The 21666-nt window shown below is 38.6% G+C and overlaps 1 long non-coding RNA gene and 1 pseudogene across 1 annotated transcript; one reads left to right on the top strand and one right to left on the bottom strand.

Annotated features, from left to right (window-relative positions):
* Positions 1 to 3453: 3453 nt before the first annotated feature.
* Positions 3454 to 7203, bottom strand: LOC112169859. Its single transcript, XR_005802112.1, has 7 exons — positions 7168 to 7203; positions 6561 to 6614; positions 6069 to 6122; positions 4768 to 5197; positions 4268 to 4651; positions 4075 to 4190; positions 3454 to 3889 (listed from the first exon to the last, which is right to left on the bottom strand). It is a non-coding gene; the product is annotated as an uncharacterized LOC112169859 (long non-coding RNA).
* Positions 7204 to 15287: 8084 nt separating this feature from the next.
* Positions 15288 to 21224, top strand: LOC112171513 (annotated as a pseudogene).
* The last annotated feature ends 442 nt before the right edge of the window (positions 21225 to 21666 follow it).

A 21666-nucleotide genomic window follows, 5' to 3' on the forward strand; every position in this document is an offset into this window, starting at 1 on the left:
CCTCTCTATTGATTCGAAGTCTTGCTGTCCAGGACAAACAGAAGTAGAAACTCCTAATGGAAAATAACTGAATACATTATGAATTTATGGTAGGAAATGCACAACTATTAGGTACCAGTTGCTTGTTTATATTCAGCAGTTTGGTTCACAGATCATGATCCAGATAACCATGTATATGCGAACCCTCTAGCTAGGTTCTTCTACTGTCTAGTTGCAATACTACTGTCTAGTTGCACAACTATAGGGTTGATTTCGTTTTTGTTTCCGATTCTTGACATATTAGGGATCATACTACATTGAGGTTATACAGCAGAGAATTTCTCCTTGAACTGTAATAGTGCAATAGACATGGAGTAGCCCCAAGTTCTATGGTAGTACAAGTGACATGGAGAAGTCTACAGATTTTTTTTTTTTTTTTTTTTTCATCCTGTTTTTTCATATTTGTAACTTTTAATCTGCTGATGTTTATGAAGATGAATTTGGCAATGTACAAAGTCTGATGAATGAAAAAAGAAAACTTCATTATTACTCCAAAAAAATTTACTAGTTATTGATTAATAAAGGCAAGCATTTACAGTCTGATGCTAAATTTATAGCTCCAACAGTGTAAGGTAGAAAGAAATAGTCTTTTGTTGGTATACAACTAAATTAATTGTGCAACTATAAATTATTTTGGAGACTTATCATCATAAGAAAACATACGGTGTAAGTTTCATATAGACTATAAGTTGGTTATGGTTAAATCTCCAGAATAGTTGATTAAACTTCATCCATCAGAGTAACAGAAACCTCTCTATTGATCGACATCTTGCTGTCCAGGACAAGCAGAAGTGGAAACCCCTAAATGGAAAACAACTGAATATGTTATGAATTAATGGTTCGAATGCACAGCTATTAGGTACTAGCTGCTTGTTCATATTCAGCAGTTTGGTTCACAGATCATGATCAAGTTGCAATACTACTGTCTAGTTGGTTCACAGATTAATGGTACGAATGCACAGCTATTATGTACATGCTAACCCTCTAGCTAGGCTCTGCTACTGTCTAGTTGCGATACTACCATGAAGGGGTGAATTCTAGGACTAGCTCTGACTTTATTAGTTACTATACTCAATTTGTATAATATTCTAATCCTTGCCATATTAAGCTCACCACTTCAACGACAATCTCAGTAGTCAGTTTGTTAGCACTGCAGAAGAGTTGTAGCCACTGGATTTCGTTTTGTACTATATTTAATGGTGTAAGGGTATAGGCTCACAAGATCGTTCACCGGAAGATAATTTTGACCTACATATTACTACAGCTGGATTCAGTGCCACAGCTGTCAGGTGAAAATCATGAGGAGAAGTAGCTCATATGTGCTGAATGTGTTGCCAGTGAATACTGAATAGTATTGCAGTGTTTGATCTAAAACAGAGTCCTTATTTTATAGTTTTTTTTTTTGAGAATGGAGCCAGTAGGCGAAAATATATTCATCGAAAGCCAGAATAGGCCATTACATACCCTTCCGCTGCCATTAACAGACAAGAAGATAGTGGTAGTACCCACAACGGTACATAGAAACTAGACCCACTCATTGTACAATCAATACGTAGACATAGCGGGGATCCCCCTTTGGTACTACGCCGGAGGCGCTAGAAACCTAACTCTTTAACCAATAAACCTAGCTGCCTAGAGACCTCAATTGGTGTACACCTAGATCCACTGAGAGTTAAGTCGACAAGACTAGACCAAATGCAAAAAAAAAAAAAAAAACTAAATGCACAAAAGTGCCTAGACTGTCCCGAAAACGGAACCTTATTGTAAATAGACGAACTAAAAAACATAGAAAAAGGATTAGGGCTACAACAACCCTAACCGAAATAACAGACCCAATAGGGCAGCCCCAAAGAGAAGAGCCCATCTCAAGATCCAGCAAGCTAGGGTTGACCCAAGTCCAGTCCACCCGTCCACCACACCTGCAGCCGCCTGTGCAGCTCTACCCAAAGGTCCCGTCACCACGAACCCGCACCGCCCAAGCCCCGCCACAATGCCAACCGCACCACGAGCCAAGCCGCTGATCTCCACCAAGCCAGCACATCCCCGAGCCCCGCGAGCCACAGTCGATGCACCAGCCCCAAGACCCACACGCCGCCCCATCGTCCAGTAGCATCCAGATCCATGCCGACGGGTCTCGCCGTCCCTGCACAGAAGCTACAGCCGCCCAGAAAGGCCTTCCAAACCTGCCATCAAAGCCAACTTTCCAAACCTCAAGGCAAACACCTCCTCTTCCGAACTCAGCCCCAGGCTTTAATTAAAGTGCCCATCCGGCAGTCAGCCAAGAGGCGACGCGGCGAAGCCGGCGCTATCCATGGCCGCCGCCGGATAGGGAACTATTTGGCTGGGAGATTGTACTCTCTCTTGCGGCGCTAGGGTTTTTGGAGATTGTACTTAGCTATACATGTTTTTCGAGTCCTTATTTTATAGTTAGTCTGCAAGCCATCATGTCTTGTGGTATTCAAAATTGTTTTAGTAGTTTTTGATTAAGATTCAGACATAATAGGGGTCTTGCTACAACTTACTGTAAGGTTTTGTAAAAGCAGAAACTGGATATGGAGCGACTACAATTGAGCTATCTCATTTCTGCTTTTGTTTAAAAGAAATTTCCTAAACCAACATACAGCCCCATTGTTTTATCTCATTTCTGACTCAACTCGATGATAAATTCCTTAAGACTTGGTTCAGAACCAAACAAAAATCTGGGGTTTCAAGTGTGAAATTCGTGATATCCCTTTGGCCTTGACAGAATTTCATTATCTGATTCAAGGGCACAAGCACTACTATTGTGAGCATCGTGGTTCAACCCATTTACTCGACAATTACTTGAGTACAGAAATCCCTCTATTGATTCTACAATTTCATCTTCGTAGAAAACTAATGGCTACATTGTGGCGAGCTGAAGATGAATAATAACGCCATTTCATTTTTGGCTTGGTTGGGCACTGGAACTTACAATGAATAATTTGTTTCTTCTCTTATCAATAGTCTTATGGACTTTTCTGTGCAGATCATCTAGTAAATGACATTGTTTTCAGGACTAATACTGATCCAGGAAGTGTAGGTACAAGCAGAGTATATTTCATATAAATATTACAATACCCAAGCAACTATCTCACAAACAACTCATAGCAAGGTCTAGTTCACAATGAATAATTTGTTTCTTCTCCCATCAATAGTCTTATACACTTTTCTGTGCAGATCATGCAGTAAATGACACTGTTTTCAGAACTAATACAGATCCAGGAAGTGTAGGTACAAGCGGAGTATATTTCATATAAATATAACAACCCCAAGCAACTATCTCACAAACAACTCATAGCAAGGTCTAGTTCACAAAAAAAAAAAAAAAAAACAAAACAAAACAAAAACGGACACGATGAACAGACAACATCTGGTACTCTGGTATAGTTAAACTGGTTTTCAAATATAAAACATGCTAGCTAGATTAGAATTGTCTTCCGATTGATTACATGAGTACTTGAAGGGGCTGATGATAGCTTGATACGATGCCACATGCCAACCATGTCCCATAAAGAAGTTGTACATCATATAGCCTACAAAGACAAGCAGTGACAACCATTACGATTCCTGCCCAAGATATCAAATCTGCAGCGAGACCTTGCACTAACTCTGTCAATCGGTCCACCTGTTGTGTTTGAGCAGCAAGAGCGTTCTCTAGCATAGTGACCTTATTAGCAACGTGTGTCTGACCATCCACTTTTGAAGGGAGTGCAACAAACCCAAGCCCTCTAACTCGTCCTCGCGGACCAAGTGCCTTTGCAACAGCATCAGCTTTTATCGAACATGGTAGTGTTACTTCTTCTTCTTCCTTGTACTTTCGTACTAGTTTCTGGAAAATACATAATTGAATCCATCAATGCTATTGATGAAAGTTATTGCAAGTATGAGTTGACTAAACTGAAAATAATGTTCAATTCTAACTAAAGTTTAGTATGAAAGTAAGCATAGAAATCTGAAACCTGCATTATAAGATGAATGACATGAACAAGAAATTATACAAGATTTAGTTGTTACCACTATTTCTGTATTTCCGGATCCTCAACTTCTTCACTTGCTTTTTTCTTCACTTCATAGGCACGAAGCCAAATAGCGGACCTTGATATTGCATCCGGTGTCTCACTTTGTTGCTTCTATAGAAAGACAAGTACATATATCAGCTTTCTTGTAATATTAAGACATCAAGTGTAATGATTAAATTGTTTGGTACCAGCTCTTCTTCAAGACATGCAAAACTTTTTCTACTTGTTCTATGCAATAAGGTTCTGCCTTGTCGCATCAACCTGAATCTTTCACACTTTTCCTATCAAAAACCAAGGTGATAATATTAATGTTTTCACATAAAGCAAATATAACATGTTTTGCAGAAAATTAACTTACCCTAAATGCTTCTGTCGTTCTGGATTTTACAAAATCTAGCCACTTCCATTGAATCTATATTATCAGATTTGAGGAGGGCAGCAGCACGTGGTAAGCCTACCGATTCAGCTTGCTGCATCACTTCTTTCATTGTCAATGATCTGTAATCTCGCCACAGCTTCATCATTTTACGGAACACATTCCTTTTGCAAATTTCTGGAACAATATATTTTCGCTACAAAATACAATTGAACAATATATTAGAGTTCCCAATGCTCCATTACTAATAGGACTAGCGAAGAGAAAGATCAATTAAGACAAACAAGTCCAAATTATAAGAAAATATTTTACCGTGATATGTTCCCAAATTTGTCTTTTGTACAGATCAGTGAGGTTTTTCCACTCAGTTGTCAATGGTACGAACTCTCTTGCTGTGACTCCAAGGAAGGAGGAGAAACCTGCTGCATATTCTCCATCAGGTTGACCTCTGACATTGAACTGAACTTCAACCCGACCTTTGTTCTTAAAATCTTTATCCCCCTTTGCTTTTCCCCTTGGAGGTCTCTTCAAATAATCTGAGGTTGTCTCATTTTCACACCTAATTGGACTATTAAGCGTAGGGAGTATGTGATTCCCTATGTGAATTATTAGAAACTCCATCCGAAATTCTTATTCCTGGCTTCCTTTCTTCCCTGTTAATAGCAATAACGGTTGCTTCTATACTCTTTTTTTGTTTTTTTCCTTTCTTGACACCTTTTTTGAAGTCTGGACATACACAAAACTAACACAGAATAATCAGAACATAAATAAATAAAAAACCAGACCCCTTAGTTAAAGAAATTGCAGAGCAGTGGGAAAGTAAAATTTCACATAATAATCCAATGCATCAGACTATCAATAGTTAAAGAAAGAGCAGTGGAAATTAAGTATAACTAGACTCATATATAAATGATCTGAAATTAAGGCAATTCAACCACAAATAAAAAAAAATTATACTTTATAAATGATCTAAAATTAAGGCATTAGGAAAGAATAAGCAAATTTATGAAACGCCACACACTTAACAGTATTCTAACTGAAATGTGAATGTAATTCTGAGTCTGGGATATTAAGAGAAGTATATGACTAATGTCCTTAGCTTGTGTATATAATGTATTGTCCTTAGCTTGTATATATAATTCGATCTGTTTTTCAAAAACACTGCTTAGAAGAAATATATCCAACAATTGTGAAAGGTGTTCCACTAGAAATATTCTTGAACGAAGAGAAAGATCGAGTAAGTAGTTTATCTGTTGCATGTTTGTGATCAATAGAATGTATAATTGTTAATCTTGATATATAAATTTTCCAATTCTGGAACTTTCAAAGCTCCAGAACCAAAATGCTACACAAAGACAAGACAGAGAATAGTTAAATACTGAACAACAGTTATAAACATATCGTGAGTTCCACTAGCTAGATCAATGACTGTTCTCCAGCTTCTGCCAATTCAAGATAGATATGTTTTAGTTTATATTTTCTGAATCCAGTGAAGTTCAGGGTTCCAATTATAAGAAGGGAAATAGTACCTTTTCCAGGAAAAATTATATGGATGAGAGACAGATTGACAGACAAAAATAACAAAGGTGTGAGTCACAGAGAAAAGATTATACCTTGCAAATTACTTTACCTGGATCCCCTTCCACAATTCGAGCATTAGTCCTCACCTACTTCCAAAAAGATCATACAAAAATTACACATAAAGAATACCTGAAAAAGGAAATTAAGCATGTTATTTGTCTACTTCTCATATCCCATCACAGTTTATATATATTAGTTTTCTCCAAAACTACAAATAAAAAATATCAACAATGCTAGAGTCACCAGAGCTGTTCCACAATTTTGCTAACCAAATGATTTACAGATGCAAATATTAAAATGAGGTTTAAGAGTAAGCCATGAACTGTTGTATACGTACATTTGGTGACTCAAGTGTTGTAAACAAATTTAGTTACTCAATTAGTGATCCACCATTAACAATAACGATATAAATTAGGAAACGCGCCTTATTCAGCTTACTCCACGAAGTTCTCAGAACCACCTCTTTATCGAGATTAAGTGTATCAGAAAAACAAACTACTAGAGTCCTGAACAAAATTGATTACCTTTTAGAAAGAAAGATTGAAGTATTTCGGAATATCAAGGATCCAAATGTATGCCTGCAATGTTCTGCAATTCGAAATAAAAAATAATCTATATCAAACATATAACATGCTGTCAATATAATGCAATGTTCAAGAGCTAAATTGAAATATTCAAATTACTGCTATGAAATTATAGGTAAATCACAATGGGAGTTGTTTCCTTATGAACCCAGAAATGCTGAAACTCTCAAAAACAACTTCAACTTGAACTAACTACTCCCCATTGATGAACTAACTACTCCTAATAAATGAATTTCATCACACTCGAAAACAACTTCAACTTGAAAATGAATTTTCAATTTAAATTTCCACACAATCAAACACTAATCAAACAGAAAACCAAAACTACATAACAGAAAGTGAAAACCAAAACTCGAAGCGATAACTTGGCCCTCACTTAGTTCTACAACCATTCCACACAATCAAACACTAATCGAACCGCAGAATCAACAAGAAATTCAAAAGGAGCTGAAACGAAAAGGTGAATCAACAAAATGCAAGAGAGAAGAGCTACTGAGAATTTAAAGCAGGAAATCGAAGATGCAGAGAAGGTGTTCGTTGAAATTACCGAGAGAGCAAAACAGAGAGAGAGAGAGAGTCGAGAGCAGTCTCTCTCTGTTCCGCCTTCTTCTTCTGTTTCGAGAGTCTCTGAGGTGCTTCTGCTTCTTCCTTTCTGCTTCTTCTGGTTCGTGCCTTCTTTCTTGAGAGAGAGAGAGAGAGCCTCATCAAAAAGCCCGCGGATCAAGTGGGCCGATGGAGGCCCGCTGGCCCTGAGGGCTAAAAGCCCGGCCTGGCCCTTTAAAAAGCCCGTAAAAGCCCGCCTCGGTGGGTAGTGGGCCAGCCCGCAAAAACCCGTAAAAGCCCGTAAAATATTATATATATATGTGTGTGTGTGTTTATATATATATGTAGATATGTGTGTGTGTTTATAAATATATATATATATAGACACATATAGATATATATATTTGTGTTATATATATATATATATATATATGTATGTGTGTGTGTGTTTTTAAATATATATATATACACACACATATAGATATATATTTGTGTGTGTGTTTATATATATATACATATATATATATATATATATGCAGATCTTATCCAGAGTGGAGCTCCACTTTGAAAATTAACGTGTGAAGTTCGAGTTTTTGGTCGCATATCCACATCTCGACTGTTCAGTTTTTAGGTACTAGTGTATAGATCGTCTCTGAAAATTTTCAGCTAAAATGATGATCGTTAAGGCATTGAAAAGTGCCTTAAAGCTAGTACGGTTCAGGTTGACAGATTCAGTCCTTCCATTGGTTTAAACGAGTTAGATGCCTTAATGATCATCAATTTGGCTGAAAATTTGCAGAGATGATCTATACAGTAGTACCTAAAAACTGAATGGTTGAGATGTTGATATGAGACCGAAAAGTGACTGAAAACTCGAACTTCACACGTTAATTTCAAAGCGGAGCTCCGCTCTAGATTGGATCTGTATATATATATATCTATATATATATATATGTGTGTGTGTGTGTGTGTGTGTTTATAAACATATATATGGAAGGTTGTAGAATCAGTGAGAAAGAATGGCTAGTTGGGCCTTCTGTTACTATCTTCTTCTCCTTGAGCTTGCTATTCTTTTTTGCAGTATGTGAAGCTTCCAAATGTTTATATATATAAAAGATATATATGCATTACCGCATAATATATATATATATATATATATATATATACAGATCCGATCCAGAGCGGAGCTCAGCTTTGAAATTAACTTGTGAAGTTCGAGTTTTGGTCACTTTTCGGTCGCATATCCACATCTCGACCGTTCAGTTTTTAGGTACTAGTGTATAGATCATCTCTACAAATTTTCAACCAAATTGATGATCGTTAAGGTATCTAACTCGCTTAAACCATGGACGGACTGAATCTGTCAACCTGAACAGTACTAGCTTTAAGGCAGTTATCAATGCCTTAACGATTATCATTTTGGCTGAAAATTTGCAGAGACGATCTATACACTAGTACCTAAAAACTGAACGGTCGAGATGTGGATATGCGACCGAAAAGTGACCCAAAACTTGAACTTCACACGTTAATTTTCAAAGCGGAGCTCCGCTCTGGATAGGATCTGTATATATATATATATATATATATATATATATATATAGATATATGTGTGTGTGTGTGTTTATATATATATATATGTGTGTGTGTGTGTGTGTGTGTGTGTGTGTGTGTGTGCGTGTGTGTTTATATATATATATATATATATATATATATATATCAATATGTGTGTGTGTGTGGAAGTTCTTATACTTCTATATAAAATATGTGCTAATGTGCATATATATATTCTACATATCGGTTGACCAATCCGATCGAATTCGAAAATATGGTGAAATTGGCTAAATTTTTTACCACACTCATAATTTATTGTAATAAACTCATCCAACGGTTGGTTTTTCCATTTTCTTTGAATTGATAGGGGTTGCTCTTTGGAGTGTATGATATATAAATATAGGTTTATAAGAGTAACTACGTTTGACCTAGTTGATCGAATTCGAAACAAGAACCAAAATTGGCTGGATTTTCTACAACCACCATAAAACATTACAATCTCTCCATCAAGCGGTTGGTTTCTCCGAATTCATTTTCCACTTCATGGTTGCTTTAGAATGAACCTAAACAATTTAAATGCAATGTATAAGTCATATAACTTTAGGAATAAAATTGGTATAGTCCAATGTGTTTGTAATTAAAATTAATTTTTTTTTATCTTATGTCCACGCACATCCATCGATGGAATATATACAAACGTGATGTGAAAAAATAAGCACGTTACGCGGTTGCCACGCCATCGGTCAACCAATAAAACATATAAGTGACTACGGTTGACCAATCCGATCGGATTCGAAAATATGGTGAAATTGGCTAAATTTTTTACCACACTCATAATTTATTGTAATAAACTCATCCAACAGTCGGTTTCTCATTTTCTTTAAATTGTTATATGTAGCTCTTTGGAGTGTATGATGTATAAATATAGATTTATAAAAAATTAGTGTCTTTAAAAATTTATTTATCAATAAATTAGTATCTATATATAAATATAGATTTTTTTGGGTACAATATAGTTATATAGATCTGTTATCTTTGGTTATATTTGATCATTATCCATTGAATTTTCAAAGCTTGATTAAAAAAAAAAAAAACTTGTGTCTTTAAATATTTATTTATAAATAAAGCCCGCAAGGCCCGGACCAAAAAAGCCCGCAAGGCCGCTTTATATGGACGGGCTTGGATCCTTTGATTTTTAATAAAGCCCGGCCCGGCCCGGCCCATTGACGACCCCTAGGTTGGTAACCAAAGATTCAGATTGAAATAATAACGTAACGTAAAGAAAGAGTGGTTGAAATTAGATCCCTTTTTTGGTTTTTGTTTATTTTTTTAATAAGAAAATGTAATATACTTCTATGAAAAAAAATTGAAAAAAAAAAAATTTAATTCATTTACGACATGCTAGAAAAGTATGTCTTAAAAGACTAGTTAAAAAACTCATTTACGACATGCTTGAAAAGTAAATCGTAAAAGACTATTTAAATAACTAATTTACGATACACGTACATAAGATGCATGCCGTGAATGACCCGATTAAAGACATTATGACGGCACACATGAGATGTGCGTTGTAAATGACAGTCTTTTACCACGCACGTCAAATGTGCGCCATAAAAGACTAATTTTGCTGCAGTGAACAACAATCACAAAACAATCTCACAAACCATGAGGCGTACGAGAAGAAGAGTAAGCATCTGCAACACCTCTATTCAAAGCTCTTTCCAGCCGTGTCTCAAATGGGGTAGAGTGCCAGTTGACTCTTCTATCCTGTAAACCCATAAAGCTTTCATCAGAACCCACCAAGATCTAATTTGGAAGAGTGAGTGTCTTACAAATCTTACATCACGCGTACCTCTCTGTACTTGCTGGTCGTGTTTGATATTCCTTTGTAAGAGGAGGCGCCAGAACCCTTGGCAGGACCAGTGTGATCATTCCAGTAGCTCCCAACAGTCCCAATTATGGCCATCTCATCAGGGCTTCTGCTAGGTGACTTCCGCGGTGAAGATGAAGTTGAAAACTGTCTCAGCTCTTCAACTGTTAATGCACCTAAAATTGGTCTATCTTCGTGGCTTGTTGCTGAGTGTGGTAATCCGTAGGACATGCTTTTCTCAGGCATAGACGTGTCCAGAGATATTGTGCTAGTCTTGTTAACAAGTGTAGCTTCTGATGAACCCAAACAATTTGACAGGCTAGCATCAACTGCCATATCTTGGTTATAATTCCTGGCCTGACCAGATTGCCTCTTACGTGACTTGAAACTCGATGATACTTCCTTAATATTTGGCTCTGAACTGAATGAAATCCGGCGTTCATCATCCAGGGTGAAATTCTCCTTCTGAGGCTTCATTACTGTTGTCTTTTTGGCTTTGATAGTTTTCCATTGTGAGATTTTCAACTGGGTTAAGCACAGCCAGGGGCGGAACTAAGTGGTAGGTTATATGGGATCAAGCCTAGACAATATTTTAGGCCAAAAACCACTAAGTATATATATCTACCTTCAGCCCATACCTAAAGAAGAAGAAAAAAATATATGTAAAAGTCGCGTACTCCCCCAGGCGGCCAACCACAGTAGCTCACTTCTCAAATCTCAACTCTCAACTCTCAAGTAGTCTAGGTCAGTGGCTGGCACTGCTTGATTAGTTAAAGTGAGTTGAACTATTGAATACTCCCACAAACTGCCTTCGGAAATCGCCGTGAAGTGCTGACTTGCTGTTGTGATTCTGCCATTCTAGATATTGAGTTGATTATTGCCGACTTGAGTCACTTGACCAGTTATGTTTTGATTCTGGGTATTAGGCGTATTACATTAGTTGCCCTCTGGTTGATTCCATTTCACTTGAGCTTCCCATTTCAACTGACATTGCAGATTTTCAGAAATTCTTGGCTTCTTGCAGAGTTAATTCGAAAGACTGGAGTATTACCTGGGTTTCTGGAGGAGTTTTGGCCCTCCATGTAATTGTGAGTTAGGCTTTTGAGTTTTGTGTATAAGTTGAGGATTGGGATTGTTGGGTTTGTTTAGGGGCTATCGGTTTTGGGTTTGTTTGTGTACTGCTTACTATTGGATTTGCTTGCGGCTATCGGTTTTGGGTCTCTCACTCTCTCCTTTGATTATGTTCTGATTATGTTTTATTTATTTATTATTATTATTTTTTTTTTTTTGAAAATGGGCTGGTGCGGCTACCCTCAAGCCTTGATTAATGAAATTGCAGAATACATGGAGGGAACATAAAGCCTGAACCCCATATTACAATAAGTGTCAGGAGAACAACCTGAAATAATACCACGAGTCCCTACTAAATTTATGTATTCTAACAAGCACCAACTAGCAAAGGGTGCACAACCGACTACTCTATTTGCTTTGATAAAAAGCCTGAAGCCCATATTACAATAAGTGTCAGGAGAACAACCTGAAATAATACCACGAGTCTCCACTAAATCTATGTATTCTAACAAGCATCAACTAGCAAAGAGTGCACAACCGACTACTTTATTTGCTTTGACAAAGCAGTGACATAACGAAAAGATTACTCTATCACGAAGAAACATCATTACAAATAGCACAATTTTCCTACTATGTTGCCGCACGGAAACAAATCCGGTGACACTTCATTTCATCCTGCCACTAGGAGGTTGCGTCCATTTGATCAAATAAACGACTCGCCGCCTCACTAGGCAAGACAAGGCACACTGAGAGTGCATACCTGGACCAAGCCCACTGCGCCCTACCATAAACTGACAGGGATTTATTGCTGGCATAAAGCCACATCTTATTAAAAATAAAAAGCAATAAAACTTAAAATAAATAAAATAAAGACATTTCTGGACCAAAGCCTAAGCCTAAGATCAGGACCAAGCCTACGATGTAGACTGTACGTATCAACCCATCACCATCTTGCACGAACCACCTCCACCGGCCGATCATCGGATGAATACCCGCCGCACGCAGGCTGGGCCTCCATCCCTCCATCCTCCCCATCACACCAACAAGCATTGCTACTCTTCCAAACCACCCCACTCGACGGGATTACTCCAAACAAACCAAACTAGATCGAAGCAAACCAATCCGATCCAAGTCCATCTGCACCATATCTCGCCGCCACTCACTCGTTCCTACCAAGTGACCACTGTCCACGCTTTGATCTAGGGTGGAGCAACATCAGCGCCACCTGCTTTCCACCTAAACGCCGCCGCCAATCCTTGACAAGGCCTCCATGCAAGCCTGACAGCGAAGCCACCACCACTCCTGCACTTCGATTGGACTTACGCAAGGGCGTGCCGTCGGACCGGGCATATACTCTTGCCAGAAGCCTACTCGCGCCTCCTAGGGTTTTGAAAGAAAAAAGTCTTAGAGCAAACGATATATTTTTTTTTATCTATTGTGATTAAGTTTTATTTAAAGATGTGCATTTTGTGTTGCAGATTGGAGAATCTTTATTTTAGAGTTTTGGTGATAGTGTCTGGGTATATGCACAATATCGAGACTGTTGTTGAGTGTTGATGCCCTTTCCATCTAGTTACTGTTACTAACTTTATATTCTTTAGTCTGTCTTATTTAAACAATGAGTGTTCCTTTCACAAACCCATTAGAATTATATATATGTTAAGGAGGCACATATTAAATCCATTAGACATTAAAGTCTGCTGCAAGTTAGTAACTAATAGTAATGTATGATTAGTTGTAGTTGTGTTGTGTGTGTGTGTGTGTGTGTGTGTGTGTGTGTGTGATTCTCAAGGTTTAAAAAACGCTAGGCGCTAGTCGGGCGGTAGTCCGGGGCCTAGCGCCCGCCTAGGCGGGGACTAGGCGGTTTTCTTTTTTTTATTAATTTTATTTTTATAACACATATAAATAAATAAGTGTTAATTAATGTGTGTGTGTGTGTGTGTTTTTTTCCTTTTAAAACATTTCTTTTTTCTTTGGTCTTAATTATCTCCACTCTCTCTCCCCACCGAATCAGTCTTTCTTTTGGTTTAAACTTTAAAGCAAATGTCAGATACTTCTTATCTTATATACTATAAGATAATATATTTTTTTATTCTTTGTATTTGAAACCAGCGTGATCTTAATCCATTAGTGTTGACCGTATCTGCAAAGCATATTTAAACTATTTACTATTTAGATAAACATAAGAAGAAATACAGAAAAACCAAACCACTTTAGCCTGGGCTCTTCGCTTCTGAAGATTATCAATCAAACCCAGCACCATCAAGCTCCAAGAATGTCTGTAATCTCTCTCTCTCTCTCTCTCTCTCTCTCTCTCTTATTGGTTGATTAACGGAACCACCACCGTCCGATCAAGAAAGTACCTTTCTTCTTCATTGCTTCTTCAATTTTATTTTCTGAGTTTTGGCCTACCATGTCGTTGCCTGAGAGAGTGAGAAACTCTGAAACTGAGAGTCTGAGATTCCTATACGAAGTCGAAACCGAAGTCTGGAAAAAAAAAAAAGGCAAAGTGCCCAGCGCCCAGCGCCTAAAGCCCGCCTAATGCCGCCTAATACATCCTAGGCGGCCGCCGAGAAGCCAAATGCCTAGAAGGATCGCCTAGCCTCTAATCGGAACGGTGAAGCCCCGCCCAGCGCCTAGGCACCGCCTAGTCAGCCGCCTAGGCCGATTTTTAGAACATTGGAAAAAAATTAGTGTACTTCTAATTAGTCTACACAAGTCTCGGATCCTGGATCCGCCACTGAGCACAACATGAACATAACCACTCCTATCACGAGCACTGTAGTTTAACCCAGTTGGCTTTTTCAGCATTGCACCATCAGCATCCTCATTCATTACTTGTGTCCCTCTCTTCGAGTCTACAATTTCATCTTCATACTCTAGTTCACCATCATCATCAATGTCATCCTCAAGATCATCATCATCATCATCGAGATCGCTGTCCTCATCATAGTCTAATGGTTCATCTTCATCGTCACTGTCCCTGCAATTCTTGTACCTATGATTAGGAGGGTATGACCCTGAGCTAGAAGTGATGGAACCATCTTCGGAGGAAGTCTTGGATTGGCTTGATTCTTTCAAGGTTTTCCCCTCCTCTTCCTGACAGTCTGACACTCTTGACTATCAAATAAAAGATCCGTGGATTCGTTGATTGCAACATGCTCATAGGTTTGGACATGAGAATCGCAAGTAACTTTCTTTCTAGTAAGATCGTGTAGATATATACTGTACTAGGGATATCACTACGTACGGTCATAGCAATTTCAATTCATAAGCAGAACCTAATAATTTTTACCATCTTCATCGAAATTGTGCAACAGAAAATTATACTTGAGCTGTATTATCTAAGCCAGATTGTGACAATACTCGTTGCATGCTACGGTTGACACTTATTAGCAGACCTGATAACGGTCTGGCTACCCTACCCAAGACATTGCCTAAAAATAATTTTGCTTGTTTGGGCATGTCTTTTACTTTTGTCTTTTTGTTTTTTGTAGTTTTCCACTGAGAACAAGTTCGACCCACGTGGTCACTGTGTTTTTCTCATGACGTCATATCACAATTGCTTATTGTGATGACGATTTTTAACTGGGACTCATAAGGGTCACCCAATCACGTGCATTCACTAATCAATGGGTGGAGATGGCTACAGCTCATGTATTTCCTTCTCGAGGGTGATTCAGTTGGTACGTCGGCATTTGGACTCGAGTTACTCGACGATTCTTTGGCCCATATATAGTTAGTTTAGTGGCTACTTTGTTACGTCATGGTGTTCTGGATATTGTAAAGCTCCCTCTTTTGCAATTTTAATGATTGGAAAGTCAGTTCGCCGCGTAGATCCGACTTTTAAAAAAAAAAAAAATTGGTAATCGTAGATCCGACTTTGAGTTAGAAGAACGGATCTGATGATTTGTTGATTTTTTTTTTTTAAATTAATACATTTTGCCCCAAAAGTCCAAAACAGAGTCCTGGTTTCTCCCATCAGGCCATTACTATTTCCCATTTCATTCAACCCTCCCGACCTTTCGTCGCTTCGGAACCAGCAGCAACTAAAACCCAAAAGCCCCAACTCTTGCATCGAAACATTAAAGCAAAATGTCACCTGAAAATGGATCAATACAACCAATCTCATACAGGAGGTTGCCCGTCAAATCTTTACCCAAATGCAGAGCAGTATGCAAATCAAGGCGCTCTCTAATCCTCAACCGCCGCAAAAAGTGCAAAACCATCCAATCAAACAACCAAAACGATGACGCTCTCTGATACACATGCTCTAGTCAATGGTGTGCTACATTGGTCTCAATCATGTGAGGACGTTTACTGTGTCGATTGATATGTACGTCCAGTGAAATATTTGGCTGAGATAAAGATACTTGGAGATTTGAGGGATACAGTTATTTGCTTTATTTCAAAATATGAGGAATCCCTTGCCTTTGGAGAGATCTAATATATGGCAAAAGTGCTTGTGTTTTGAAATAGTGCCTAGAAGAAGAGTATGGTTATAAATTATTAACTAAAAGTCCAGAAGTTGTGTTCAAGATGCTTGGGATTTGAGAGAGTGGTGAAGTACTTCTGAATAACCATACTGGAGTTCCTAAACAAAACGAGTTAATGATTTTCAAATTTGAGGGAACCAGTGGTGATGCCTCATTTCGTGGACGGTCACGTCTTACTCCATTTCGTACGAAATGCAAGACCAGGTTTGTTGGAATATCTTTCTGTTCTGTTCTTTTCTTGTTCTTTTTTTATTCTCTCTTTAAATTATGCAAGACCAGCTTATATTGTGATATTTTTTTTCGTTTGAATTTATTCTAAGTTTCATTCTTCTCATGTTCTGATGAGAATTAAGGGGAGTACTGGGAATGCAATATGCATGTTTTTATATTCAGATTATTGTATGCTTGATTTATCTGTAAAATGGTAATTTGTTGTCATACAGGAAAATTAGTAGTCCAACTAGAACTTCAAATTTAGAGACACAGGAGGGGAATGATATGTTGTTAAACTGACATAGAAGGTTAGAACTTGTTCAAGTTATGTGATGTTGTTCACGCATATCATGATTATATCATATATATGCTACCCTCTAGCTATGCCAGTGTCTTGGTGAGATACTATTGTGAATACATATTATGTTAATTATAGGACTAGCGGTGGCTTAATTTCCATATTCACTTTGTTTTTAAGATTGCAGACCCATTAGAATCCTTATACTGTACCATTTTAGGTTTTTCCCATATGTGGAAACTCTGGAAATTTTCAGTCTTCGTAGAAACTCTAGGCCTATTAATTAGTGCATCAAACCAAAAATAGAAAATAGCAAGCTTCAGACAGAAACAATTATAATATACATAAGGAACAAACAGGTAATAACAATCACGAAGAAACCACACACCTCACTAAGCATATGATAGGAAGACCGAAGACTACTTAGCTAGCATGTTGAAAGAAAAGAAACAAACTTGATTACAATTTACAACAACCATAAGTCATCTTCCAAGAGTCCAGAGGAAAAATTCAATGTTGATGATTCTAAGTCATCCAAAAGGAATTGATTTATACTGGAGAACAAAACTTGAGTCTGAGTCATATTCTATATGAATTACAATAATTAATTACCTGAACTTTCAAAGTAACCATCCACATTTCTTCTTTGCATATTCTGTATGCTATGCTAATGTTAGTAATCTCATCCAACATTTAGAATACTAACCAGACCTGTTACTTCTTCATTGATCTGAGAGAAATAACACTAAAGCTGATCAAAACCATGAAAGGAGTTCAGAAGCCTCCTCTTCTTCTTGTCCTTCATATATTCGATCGATCTTAATCTCTCTGCTTCCATTGAAGGCCACCTCATCACCAAGAGCACAGGCTGAAGCTCTCATAAGCTGGAAGAACAGCTTTGATTATGCACTACCTTTTCTCAATTCATGGTCCCTCACAAACATAAATAACCTCTGCAACTGGACTGCGATTGTCTGCGACCCCAACACCAAAGCAGTCTCCGAAATTGACCTCTCAAACTTTCACATCACTGCAACACTAACTCAGTTCAATTTCAACAAGTTTCTCGATCTCTTTCTTTTCAACCTCAATGGTAACAGTTTCACAGGGTCTATACCATCTTCCATTGGTAATCTTGGCAAGCTAACAATCTTGGATTTGGGCAACAATCTGTTTGGACAGGAAGTTCCGGCGGAAATGGGCAAATTAACGGAGCTTCAGTTTCTAAGTCTCTACAACAACAATCTTAATGGTACCATTCCCTATCAGCTGGACAGTCTCAAAAAGGTACAATATTTGCTTCTTGGAAGGAACAAGTTAGACACTCCTAACTGGTCTAAATTTTCAGGCTTTCCTTTGTTAACATACCTGGATCTTTCTCTGAACAATTTGGATTCAGAATTCCCAGAATTTATATCTGAATGTAGGAACTTGACCTTCCTGGATTTGTCTGGAAATCGTTTGACTGGCCAGATACCGAAACTGGTAGTTACCAACATGGTTAAGCTTGAATATCTCAATCTCACCATGCCAATAACCTATTCCAAGGGCCAATGCCATATAACTTTCCCAAGCTTAAACACCTACATTTGGCACAAAACAACTTCAATGGTACAATTCCTGAAGATATTGGCTTCATATCTGGTCTGCAACGGGTTGACCTGTTTAACAATTCCCTTGAAAGCAAAATCCCATCCTCTGTAGGCCAACTCAGGGAGCTTCAGCACCTTACCTTGGTGAGAATTCCTTGAACTCTTCAATCCCTTCTGACCTTGGTCTTTGTACAAACCTCTCTTATTTGGCCTTGGCTGTGAATAAACTCAGTGGGGAACTGCCTCTATCCTTGTCCAATCTTAAAAGCTTGGTGGAGTTGGGGTTATCTGATAATCTATTTACTGGGCCAATCTTGCCTTCTGGTCTCCAATTGGACTGAAATGATCTCTTTGCAACTCCAAAACAATAGACTCAGTGGGAACCTTCCAGCAGAACTTGGCCTGTCGAAAAGACATGATATCCTCAATCTGCACAGCAATAACTTCTCTGGATCAATTCCCTCAGACATAGGAAACTTGCAAGTTTTGACAAAATTGGATCTCTCTAGCAACAAACTTGATGGGGAATTGCCAAACACCATTTCTCTCCTCACTACCCTCCAATTCTTTTCTGTGTCCAGCAATAATTTAACGGGAACCATTCCCAGTGATTTTGGCAGACACATTCCTAACTTGACTACTGTTAGACTTTCAAGGAACAAATTCTCTGGAGAATTACCGCAAGAACTGTGTAGTAGATTTGCTCTGGAAACTTTTGTAGTGAATCATAACAATTTCACAGGGACATTGCCTGAGTGGTTGAGAAATTGTTCAGCTTTGTCTAGAGTCCGGCTTGATGAAAACCAATTCACCGGAAACATTACCAATGCATTTGGTGTCCATCCCAGTCTTGAATTAATTTATCATGGGCAGAACAAATTTTTTGGTGAACTCTCACCACGATGGGGAGAATGCAAAAACATCACGGACATGCAAATGGACGGAAATAGAATTTCTGGTCAAATCCCACCTGAGCTTGGGCATTTAAGACAATTGCAGAAGCTAAACCTAGGCTCCAATGAATTCAGTGGGGAATTTCCAGTTGCCATTGGGAATCTAAGCTTGTTGTTCAATCTCAGTCTCAGCAGGAACTATTTGACAGGAGTTATTTCTCGGTTTCTTGGCAAATTGACAAGGTTTGAGTTTCTTGATTTGTCTGATAATAATTTTACAGGGGTATTACCAGTCGACCCTAGAACGTTTGAGAGGTTAACAAGCTTGAACATAAGCCACAACAAATTATCAGGTGGAATACCAGGGGAGATTGGTAATCTACACCTGCAGTACTTGTTGGACCTAAGCAGCAATACATTCTCGGGATCACTACCATTAAACCTTGCCAAGCTTATAATGCTGGAGATTCTTAATGTCTCGCATAACCAACTCTCCGGGAATATCCCATCAACATTTTCCAGAATGGTTAGTCTTGTCGACATTGATTTTTCTTACAACAGCTTGACAGGTCCAATCCCAACAGGCGGCTTTTTCCAAAAGAAACTTCCGGATAATGCTTTCGTTGGAAATGGTGGTTTGTGTGGAGAAACAGAGGGACTAACTCCATGCACTTCAGATCCCAAAAAGTCCAATAAGAAAATTCTTCTTGGTGTCCTTGTTCCCATTTGTGGTCTATTGTTGATTGTGACCATAATTTCTGTGACCCTTAATTTCTGCAAGAGATCAAAGCTAGGGGAAAGCGATCATCCTGAGCTGGCTGAAAGTTTTGATTCAACAATAAAGAGAAGAGAAGAAAAATTTACATTTTCTGAAATCATCACCGCCACTGAGAACTTTGATGAAAAATACCTCATTGGAAGAGGAGGATTTGGTAGTGTCTACAAGGCTGTATTGGGCAGAGGCAAAGTCGTGGAAGTTAAGAAAATGAATGTCAGTAGATTCTAGTGACAACTCTCTAGAATTGATTCGCCAGAGTTTCGAGAATGAGATAAGATCTTTGACAGAAGTGAGGCACAGAAATGTAATAAAACTTTATGAGTCCTGTTCCTGGATGGGGTGCTCGTATTTGGCGTATGAATATGCAGAGAGAGGTAGTTTGAAAAGGGTATTGTATGGGGTGGAGGGTGAATCAGAGATACTTGGCTGGGACACTCGGGTGAAAATTGTGCAAGATGTAGCACATGCAATTTCTCACTTGCACAATGGCTGCTCCGAGCTCATTGTTCACCGGGACATAACTCTGAACAACATATTACTACAGCGGATTTCGTGCCATGGCTATCAGACTTTGGCACAGCAAGACTGTTGAGCTCGGATTCTTCAAACTGGACTGCTGTAGCGGTGTCTTATGGTTACATGGCTCCAGGTAATCATTCATTTAGTAAACTTATATGTATTTCAACTATACAGACGTTTCTACCGACACAATAGTAATAAAAAGAACTTTGTTAATTTAGCATTGTTGCTTTATCTGTGTATATATATGATGGAAGAATCTTGGTTGATTTTGGTATTGTAATGTGCATGAAGAGCTCGCATTCACAATGCGAGTGACAGATAAGTGTGATGTATACAGCTTTGGGGTGGTGGCATTAGAAATCATGATGGGAAGGCATCCAGGGGAACTACTGGCTTCTCAATCAGAAAACAGAGGATTTCTTTTGAAGGATTTGCTAGACCAACGACTGGGGTCTCCATCGAGTGGGTTAGCAGAGGGAGTGGTTTCCATTGTAACAATGGCCTTGGCCTGTACCAGCACTGATCCAGGTTCACTGCCCACTATGCAGTTTGTGGCAAAAGAATTGTCATCAGCCAGGATCCAGAATTGCCTCTCTGAGCCGTTAGACATGATAACTATTAACAAGTTGGCAGGTTTTGAAACTAGAAGTGACTGAAATAAAATGGAATCTTAACAACCAAATCCTACTTCACAGTTGAAAGAGTTTTGCATGTCCTATACTTTCTATATTCTACTTTTCCGGTGAATAAATAAGTAAGTATTATTTCTTACTCTAGCTCGAACAATGTAAGGTATAATAAATGTTTGGCTCCAAAACCAGCTGGTGTGCAAACAGTCTCTTTTGAGCGAGTGGTTGCGCAGGCGTGCCAGCACCGCGGGGTGCAGTCGTTGGGGTAGTCCCGTGACCTGACTTCTTCTTCAAGCGCTGTGGACGAGGAGAGCACCAACCTCGTCACAGGGTTCTTTTCTTGCCTTTCGGAAAAGGACTTCTTGCCTTACGCGGGTAAGGGCTTTAGTTGTGGTCTCTTTGCGTTCACCGAATCGATACTTAGTGTTGTAAACTAAGCAGAGCAATCACTGGGAAGTTGAGAGAAGCACGGGTTTGCTAAAGCGTGACTTTAGCTTCGCTGGGTTGCGAGGGCGTTACCCTTGCTTCGCTGGAAGTAACAGTGGCGGTTGTGCTCGCAGTCGGCTCCTGGGGAGACTGGGACTGGAAGT

Source organism: Rosa chinensis, chromosome 6 (assembly GCF_002994745.2).
Source record: "Rosa chinensis cultivar Old Blush chromosome 6, RchiOBHm-V2, whole genome shotgun sequence".
NCBI lineage: Eukaryota > Viridiplantae > Streptophyta > Magnoliopsida > Rosales > Rosaceae > Rosa > Rosa chinensis.